This window comes from Chiloscyllium plagiosum, unplaced genomic scaffold, assembly GCF_037043375.1.
Source record: "Chiloscyllium plagiosum isolate Xiang-an unplaced genomic scaffold, Cpla_swu_hap1 HiC_scaffold_14, whole genome shotgun sequence".
Taxonomy (NCBI): domain Eukaryota; kingdom Metazoa; phylum Chordata; class Chondrichthyes; order Orectolobiformes; family Hemiscylliidae; genus Chiloscyllium; species Chiloscyllium plagiosum.
Window position 1 is genome coordinate 10,645,890 of NW_028270152.1, and position 9,527 is coordinate 10,655,416.

Genomic DNA, 9,527 nt, shown 5'->3' on the forward strand with positions numbered 1-9,527 from the left:
CAATCAACAACAGTTTCATGGTCATCATTAGACTCTTAATTCCGGATATTTATTGAAATCACATTCCACAATCTGCTGTGGTAGGGTTTGAATCCAGGTCCTCCAGAACATTATATGGGTCTAGGAACCCTCTAACCACACGGGATGAATGCAGATTTCTCCAGCTTCCTCATTTCCCCTCCCCCCACCTTTTCTCAGTCCCAACCCTCGGACTCAGCACCGCCTTCTTGACCTGCAATCTTCTTCCCGACCTTTGCGCCCCCACCCCCTCTCTGGCCTATCACCCTCACCTTAACCTCCTTTCACCTATCACATTCCCAACGCCCCTCCCCCAAGTCCCTCCTCCCTACCTTTTATCTTAGCCTGCTTGGTACACCTTCCTCATTCCTGAAGAAGGGCTTATGCCGGAAACGTCGATTCTCCTGTTCCTTGGATGCTGCCTGACCTGCTGCGCTTTTCCAGCAACACATTTTTCAGCTCTGATCTCCAGCATCTGCAGTCCTCACTTTCTCCTGGATTAATAGTCCAGCGATAATACCACTAGGTCATCACCTCGAATGGCACGACTTGAGGGGCTGAATGGTCTACTCCTGCTCCTATTTCTTATGTTGCTATGTGAAACCAGCTAAGTAAGCAAAATTGGGGTGGAGGGTATGACGTAAGATTCTGCGCTGTAATATCCTCTTCCTGTACCATGGCTGACGCCGCACAGAATGCCAACAAAACTAGACTTATCCCAGGAATCCAGAAGACCAAAGTGAATCTTCAATCATAGAATAAAATACGTACAGTGTGGAAACAAGCCCTTCGGCCCAACAAATCCACATCAACCCTCCAAGTAGTTAACTCACCCAGACCTATTACTTGACATTTACCCCTGACTAATGCTTCAAACCTACACATCCCTGAACACTATGGGCAATGTAGCATGGCCAATTCACCTAACCTACACATCTTTGGATTATGGGAAAAAAGCCAGAGCAAACTCACGCAGACACAGGGAGAAAGTGCAAACTTCACACAGACAGTCTGCCAAAGCTCAAATTGAACCCAGGTCGCTGGCACTGTGAGGTAGCCGTGCTAACCACTGAGCCACGACACCATCTGTAAACTGTGTTCAATCCAACTAACCAGCAATGAAAAGGGAAAAAAGCTTTTTCCCTCCTTTATTCCTATTGGAAACGCAACTCACATTTGCATTGCTACAGCGTAGAATTGTTAATTCAGATTTTTCAAATGTGGTCCAAAGAGGTGATTTCAGTGCCCAGCTTGATAAATGAAATCAGTCTGCAGTTATACCCACAGATGAAAGCATACATTTCAAACCAACTCGATTTGTTCAGAATAACATTTTCCCATCAATATTTCCTGTTGTGTATTATGTGTGTGTATGTGTGAGTACGTATGTCTGTGTGTATGTGTGTGTCTGCACCTGTGTGTGTATGCTTGTGTATGTGAGAGAGTATGTGCGTGTGTGTGCGCATGCGTACGTCTATGCATGTGCACGTGTGTGTATGTGTGCGTGTGTGTGTGCATGTGCATGCATGTGTGTGTATGTTTATGTATGCGTGTGTCTGTGTGTGTTTGTGTGTGTGTGTGTGCGTGTCTGTGTCTGTCTGTGTGTGTGTCCAGATGGACCTGCTGATTGGGTGACTCATCAGGCTACAGGACAAAGATTTGCAAATTGCTCATCTCTGTCTCAGCTCTTTAGAAATCCCAACCTACGCACAAAGCTTCTTGAGAAAGCAGCTCAGTGTGTTTAGCAGCACTCAAGCTTATTTGTGACTTGATGAGCTTGAAGACGGGTTCAGTGAGCGTGGTAGTGAGCTCTTCCTGGTTGCTTCTGAAAGGATAATGCTTTTAAATCTCGCCGACCTGCCTGAGATGGAGAGAATTGTCAACTTTCTCTTCATATTGTGCCCATTCACTGTCACACCATAGGGCATTTTATTCATTCCAGAACTTCTTTCTGTTGCAATCCATTCACGAGTTGTGGGGGTTGCTGGCCAGGCCAGAATTTACTACCCATTAAAAATCAACCACATTGCTGTGGGTCTGGAGTCACATGTAGGCCAGACCAGGTAATGATGGCAGATTTCCTTCCCTAAAGGATATTAATGAAGCAGATGGGTTTTTCCAGACAATAGTCATCATTAGACTGCTATATCCACATTCTCATCGAATTAAATTCCACCATCTGCTGTGGCAGGATTCAAACCCAGGTCTCCAGAACATTGTGTGGGTCTCTGTATTAACAACCTAGCTGTAATACCACTAAGACATTGCCTCCCCTTCTGGGCATTGCTTAGCAACTTTAAGGTGAGATTGGTGTGAAGGAAAGAATTTGCATTCGTGTGGCATCTTTGAAAGTGTTTCTGCAGCAATAGGAAGAGAGGCTTTTGACTCATTTTGATACTGGATGTAGGTTTGCTCGCTGAGCTAGAAGGTTTATTTTCAGATGTTTCAACATCATAATAGGTAACATCATCATTGAGCCTCGGGTGAAGCGCTGGTAGCATGGCCCACTTTCTATTTATGTATTTCGGTTTCCTTTGGTTGGTGATGTCAACTCATGTGGTGATGTCATTTCCTGTTCTTTCTCTCAGGGCGTGGTAACTGGGATCTAAGCCAATGTGTTTGTTGATAAGGTTCTGGTTGGAATGCCATGCTTCTAGGAATTGTCATGCGTGTCTTTGTTTGGTTTGTCCTAGGATGGATGTGTTGTCCCAGTCGAAGTGGTGTCCTTCCTCATCTGTATGTAAGGATATTAGTGAGAGTGGGTCAGGTCTTTTTGTGGTTAGCTGACGTTCAAGCATCCTAGTGGCTAGTTTTCTGCCTGTTTGTCGAATGTAGTGTTTGTTACAGTTCTTGCAAGGTATTTTGTAAATGATATTAGTTTTGTTTGTTGTCTGTATAGGTTCGTTCAAGTTCATTAGCTGTTGTTTTAGCGTGTTGGTGGGTTTGTGGGCTACCATGATGCCAAGGGGTCTGAGTAGTCTGGCAGTCATTTCCGAGATGTCTTTGATGTAGGGGAAAGTGGCTAGGGTTTCTGGACGTGTTTTGTCTGCTAGTTTGGGCTTTTTGTTCAGAAATTGGTGGACTGTGTTCATTTCATACCCATTCCTTTTGAATACATTGTATAGGTGATTTTCCTCTGCTCTGCGTAGTTCCTCTGTGCTGCAGTGTGTGGTGGCTCATTGAAACAATGCTCTAATGCAGCTTCATTTGTGGATGTTGGGATGATTGCTTCTGTAGTTCAGTATTTGGTCCGTATGTGTTGCTTTCCTGTAGACGCTGGTTTGAAGTTCCCCATTGGCTGTTTGCTCCACTGTGACATCTAGGAATGGCAGTTTGTTGTTGCTTTTCTCCTCTAGTGAATTTTGTGCCAGTAAGGGTATTACTGATGGTCTTGAAGGTTTCCTCTAATTTGTTTCGTTTAGTGATGACAAAGTTTTCATCCAAGTAATGGAGCCAAAATTTGAGTTGGATGGTTGGCAGAGCTGTTTGTTTGTGTCTCTGCATTATTGCCTCTGCTAAGAACCCTGATATTGGAGATCCCATGGGTGTTTCGTTGGTTTGTCAGTAGGTTTTGTTGTGGAAGGTGAAGTGGGGGGTAAGACATAGGTCTACGAGCTTGACGACATTGTCCTTGCTCATGAAGTTGGTGGTGCTTGGTGTATGTGTCTTAGGGTCTTCTAATAGTGTAGTCAGTGTTTCCTTGATCAGGTTGATGTTGATGGATGTGAACTGGGCTTTACGTCAAAGGAGACCTTTATTTCATCCTCTTCTATCTTGGTGTCTTTGATGGTCTTTCGGAATTCTTGGGTGGAGTGGATGAAGTAGTGCGAGTCTCCTAATAAGTGATTTACTTTTTGCTGTAGTTCCTTGGCCAATCTGTAAGTGGGTGTTTCAAGTCACAAGATTATGGGTCTTGGGGGGGGGTGCTCCTGGTTTGTCAATTTTGGGTAATCCGTAGGAGCGTGGAGAGTTGGATCTGTCTAGTTTCATTTTTTGGAAGTCCATCTTATTTATTTCTCCAGATTTCTGAAGTATTTTGAGTAGGGCTGTGATTTGGTTCTCTAGTTGTGGGGTTGGGTCTATCACCCCGTGTTGGTAAGTGTTGGTATCTGCAAGTAGTGGGTTTGCTTTCTCAATGTAATCTCTGGTTTAAAATAACTTTCAAACGTCCTTTGTCTGCAGGTAGGATAACAATGTCTTTATGTTTTATTAGTCTTTCCAGTTCTTTCCTTTCTTGTGTATTGAGTGTGTTTCCTTCCTTTTTCTTGCTTAATGTTGGTGTGACTGTCTGTCTGATGGTTTGCTGGGATTCTTCTGTGAGTCAGTAGTCTTTCAGTGTTGTTTCTAATGCTGCTAAGAAATTCTTCTTGTCCACATCTTGGAAGTTGTAATTTAATCCTGTTACTCAGACTGTATTCTCAATATCTGTTAAGAGTTAATAAAAGCTTATCTGGCTGATTCTTAACAGACGTCATTTACAAAAGACCGTGCAAGAACTGTAACAAACACTACATTGGACAAACAGGCAGAAAACTAGTCACCAGGATACGTGAACACCAACTAGTCACAAAAAGATAGGGCCCAGTCTCACTAGTATCTTCACATACAGATGATGAAGGACACCACTTTGACTGGGACAGCAAATCCATCCTAGGACAAGCCAAACAAAGACACGCATGAGAATTCCTAGAAGCATGGCATTCCAACTGGAACTCTATCAACCAACACATTGAGTTAGACCCCATCTACCACCCCCTGAGAAAAATAACAGGAAATGATGTAATCACCAGAAATGACGTCACCATAGGAAATGGCGTCACCAACCCAAGGAAACCTAAACACATAAATAGAAAGTGTGCCGTGCCACCACTGCTTCATCTGGAGGCTCACTTAAGATGTTACATAGTATGGTGATGAAACGACTGAAAACGAACCTTCCAGCTCAGTGAGCAAACCTACATCCAGAACCTCAACCTGAGCTACAAATCTTCTCAAAGTTTGCTAACTAATTTTGATATTGGACGGGCAGAGATGGAGGAACAGCAAAGAGACAGGTCAATCCATCTTAGCCTGATCTGCAGAACAATTGACACCTTTTCACGAAACACCTGCGACTGCTATCCCCGTCCAAAAGCAGCAGGGTCGGTCTGGATCTGATTTCAAATGATTTCAGTGGCCACTCAGGCCCTGGTTTTTGTGCTAGCCCTTTAGAAGAGCAACTCACTCAGTCTCGCTCCCCAGCGTGTTCCACGTGTTTCTCTCCTCGAATAATGACCTGATTCTCTTTGGAAAGCCCCTGATTGAATCTGTCTCAATCATTCTCTTGGGGAGCACAGTCCAGATGCTTAGCACTCACTGAGTTAAAACAAAATCATCGTGTTATTGATGCTTCTTGTGCCAGACACCTTTGAAAATCTGTGGAACTTGGAAGTGTCAATGGTCAGAGAGGATTGGTTCTGCTTGTACAAGGAACATGGCACATTAACTTAAAACAACATTCAGCAATTAGGCATGCAAATGGTCTTCATTGGAATACTGGAATATTGCAGTAGAGTCATAGAGTTGTACAGCATGGAAACAAACACTTTGGCCCCACAGACCAGATATCCTGACCTAATCTAGTCCCATTTGCCAGCATTTGGCCCAATATCCCTCTAATCCTTTCCTAGGTGTCCCTCTAGATGTCTTTTAAATGTTGTCATTGTACCATTGCCTCCACCATTTCCTCTGGCAGCTCATTCCATATACGTACCACCCTCTGTGTGAAAAAGTTACCCCTTATGTCCCTTTTGAATGAACTAGAATCCCCACAGTGTGGAAACAGGCCCTTCAGCCCAACAAGTCCACACCGACCCTCTGAAGAGTAACCCACCCAGACCCATCCCCCTACGCTATATTTACCCCTGACTAAAGCACCAAGTCCACACATCCCTGAACACTATGAGCAATTTAGCATTGCCAATTCACCCTAACCTGCACATCTTTGGACTGTGGGAGCAAACCCACACAGACACAAGCAGACTCCAGACAAACAGTCGCCCAAGGCTGGAATCAAACCTGGGTCCCAAGTGCTGTGAGGCAGCAGTACTAACCACTGAGCCACCATGCCACCCTCAAATCTTGCCCCTCTCATCTTAAACCTATGCCCTCAGGTTTTGGACTCCCTATTCCAGGTAAAAAAATACTTTAGAAATTCACCCTATCCATGCCCCTCATGATTTTGTAAATCTCTATGAAATCACCCCTCAACCTCTGACGCTCCGTGGAAAATAGCCCCAGCCTATTCAGCGTCTCCCATTATATCCTCAAAAAACTCCAGTAGATTTGTTAAGCATGATTTTTCTTTCATAAACGTATGCTGACTTTGACCAATTCTGTTAGTGTTTTCAAAATTTCTTTGCATTGCTTTGTGTCAAGACATTGTCTACGACCCAGTATAGAGTAGGAGGAAAAGGATTTGTGACCCTGAATTCTCTTTGTGTTATCTGGGGAAGTTCCCCCAAGGAGGGAGAACAATAAGGAAGATGGGATATTGCTTCGGCTCCCATCTACATTCCTCCCTGTAACAGCACAACCAAAGTTCATCCATCCATCATCCATTCCTCATCCATCTCATCTGATCCTGGCACAATCATTTTGGGCAATTTGGTGACTTACATGTGCCTTGCACACGATGGGTCAGAAGTGGGGAAAGGGTGCTCGGGGCTTGGAAACCTTTCCTCTAGCAACAAGTTCCATTAATTCAGCTGTCAGTGCCATTAATTATTTCAGTTATTTCATGTTCTCTTTCTCATCTCCAAAGTACCACAAACATCCAACAGCTTCTTGTGACAGACAATTTCAGAGATAATGAATTTAAAAAAAAGACTTCTGTTACATCACTCGGTTTCACTGAGTTCTGATCAGAGGCATCTGTTAATCTGAAAGAAACAGTGCTCATAGATGCAAATCTGAGTGACTCTTGTGCCTTATTAACAATGCAATGCAATCTGCAGATAATTACAAACTGCAGTGTTTGCACTGTTTCCCTCTAACTACTCGTGGCAAAGGGAATGTTATTAATAGGGAATAATCAGGTACGAGGTGATAGGGGATTAACTGAATTGTAATTGAAAATCTGTTCATGCAGGAATAAATATTACTGTGTAATTACAAGCTATTGTGCAGTGAGGGACACAGGGAGACAGTGTCAGTTTATTAAATGCATGTTGTGGCTTTGAGTAGGATTACAGTATCCAGTATAATGACCAAGCAGTGCCTGACCTACAGAAAACACTTCCACAATAGCCTGATGCTTGCTTCAATGGGAACAAGTGGTCTCAAAGATCACTACTTGTTTCACACAGTTCAGTTTGGTGATGGAAGATTCTCATACAAACATCCGAAAGGCTTTTTAGCTCGTGAATAACTTTCAAAGCACAGATTTTGGAACTCTGTAGAGAAGTTTAATTTATGCACAGTGAAATCCTGCAAACAGCAAGTACGTCAGCAGACCTATCTTAATGAAAACAGAAGTGTCACTGGACTCATAATGTTAACTCTGCTCCTAACTCAACAGATGCTGTCAGACCACTTTCTCCAGCACTTTTAATCTTTATTTTGAAAAATGAGGGGGTGAGTCTAATAGAAACATATAAAATTATCAAGGAAATAGATAAGATAGAAGCAGGGAGCTTGTTTCCACTGGTGGCTGAAACTAGAACTAGGCAGAGCCTCAAAATAACAGGGAGCAGATTTAGGGCTGAGCTGAGGAGGAATTTCTTCACCCAGAGGGGTGTGAATCTGTGGTATTCCCTGCCCAGTGAAGCAGTTGAGGCTTCCTTGTTGAATGCTTTTTAAGGCAAAGATAGATAGATTTTTGAACATGTAAAGGAATTAAGGGAGACTGTGACAAAGCAGGTCAGTGGAGCTGAGTCCATGAAAGGATCAGCCATGATCTTATTGAATGGCGGGGCAGGCTCGAAGGGTCAGACGGCCTACTCCTGATCCTGGTCTTACATTCTTATTTCAGATCTCCAGTATGTTTTCTGTGTACCTTGCGGAATGACTATTATCCAGGACACGAAGAGGGCACAATGGGATTTTGATTTTGTTTTTATTCTTGAATGGAATGTGGACAGATCAGTATTTGTTGCCAGCCCTAATTGCTCTCAAACTGAGTGGCTTGCCAGACCATTTCAGGAGGGCAGTTAAGAGTCAATCACATTGTTGTGGGTCTGGAGTCACATGTAAACCAGATCAGGTAATGATGGCAAGGACATTAGTTAAAAAGACAAGTTTTTAAACGATAATTGGAAGCGGTTATTATTAGACTAACTTTTAATTAAACTTGACTTTTGCCACCCGCCATGATGGAACTTGAATCGATTTCCCAAGAATATTAACTAGAGACTCTGGATTACGAATCGCTATTCCTCTGTCTCACTACAGTCACAGTCATTGCTTCATCAGTATCCATTATGGTTGTAGAATGATTCTACTGGACCAGAAGACCATCAGATAGAGGAGCACAGTTAGGCAATTGGCCCATTGATTATGGCTGGTACATTTTTCAACCCCATCCTTCTGCTTTCCCACCATAACCCTTGATCCCCTTACCAATCAATAATCTATCTCTGTCTTAAATACAAACAATGACTTGACTTCCATTGCCTTCTGCAATGGGTTCCATAGTTTCACCACCGTCTGACTGAAGAAATTCCTCCTCATCTCTGTTTTAAAGGGCCATCCCTCCACTCTGAAGCTGTGCCCTTGGCTCCTTGTCTCTCCTACAAGTGGAAACATCTCTATGACCACTCTGCCCAGGCCTCCCAGTATTCTGTAAATTTCAATCAGATCTCCCCTCATCTTTCTAAACTCCATCAAGTATAGTCCTAGAGTCCTCAACTGTCCCTCACATGACAAGCCCTTCATCCCTGGGTGTAAAACTCCAGTACATCCTTCCCTAGATATCTAGCCCAAAACTGCCCACAATATTCCAAATACTGTCTGACCAGTGCCTTATACACCATTAGCAGTACATCTTTGCTCTTGTACTCTAACCCTCTTGAAATGAATGCTAACATTCACTTGCCTTCCTAACTGTCAACTGAACCTTCATGTTAACCATAAGAGAATTCTGAACTAGGATCCCAAGTCCCTTTATGCTTTAGATTTCTGAAGCCTTTCCCATTTAGACATTAGTCCATGCCTCTATTCCTCCTACAAATGGTATAAACCTCACATTTTCCTACATTGTCCTCTACCTGCTGCTTCTTTGCCCACTCCCCTTGCCTATCCAAGTCCTTCTACAGCCCCTCCACTTCCTCAACACTATTGGCCCCTCCACCTATCCTTGTGACATCTGCAGACTTAGCAACAATGCAAAAACTGGTGTATAGTCCATCTGGTCTGGGTGATTTATCCACCTACAGACCTTTCAGCTTCCCCAGAACCTTCGCATTTATAATGACCACTACACTCACTTCTGTACTGCTGACTCTCTTGAAGTTCTGGTAGGCTGCTGGGTC

At 43.4% G+C, this 9,527-nt stretch overlaps 1 pseudogene; it reads right to left on the reverse strand.

Moving 5' to 3' along the window:
* Positions 1 to 3,210: 3,210 nt before the first annotated feature.
* Positions 3,211 to 3,914, reverse strand: LOC148147709 (uncharacterized; annotated as a pseudogene).
* Between the last annotated feature and the right edge of the window lie 5,613 nt (positions 3,915 to 9,527).